This window comes from Chiloscyllium plagiosum, chromosome 31 (assembly GCF_004010195.1).
Source record: "Chiloscyllium plagiosum isolate BGI_BamShark_2017 chromosome 31, ASM401019v2, whole genome shotgun sequence".
Classification (NCBI taxonomy): domain Eukaryota; kingdom Metazoa; phylum Chordata; class Chondrichthyes; order Orectolobiformes; family Hemiscylliidae; genus Chiloscyllium; species Chiloscyllium plagiosum.
Window position 1 is genome coordinate 3,860,543 of NC_057740.1, and position 239 is coordinate 3,860,781.

The following is a 239-nucleotide window of genomic DNA, read 5'->3' on the forward strand; positions in this document are numbered from 1 at the left end:
CCTCACACGCAGTGACGGGGTCTCTCTCTCTCTCTCCTCTCCCCTCTCACACAGTGACAGCATCTGTCTCTCTCTCTCTCTCTCCCCCTCACACACAGTGACGGGGTCTCTCTCTCTCTCTCCCTCCCTCACACAGTGACGGGGTCTCTCTCTCTCTCTCTCTCTCTCCCTCACACAGGGATGGGGTCTCTCTCTCTCTCTCCCCCTCTCACACAGTGATGGGGGTCTCTCTCTCTCTC

At 58.6% G+C, this 239-nt stretch overlaps 1 protein-coding gene across 4 annotated transcripts in view; it reads right to left on the reverse strand.

Annotated features, from left to right (window-relative positions):
- Positions 1-239, reverse strand: part of wdr55 (WD repeat domain 55) — a 60,647-nt gene that overhangs the window by 1,456 nt on the left and 58,952 nt on the right. The gene's annotated exons all lie outside the window — the stretch shown is intronic.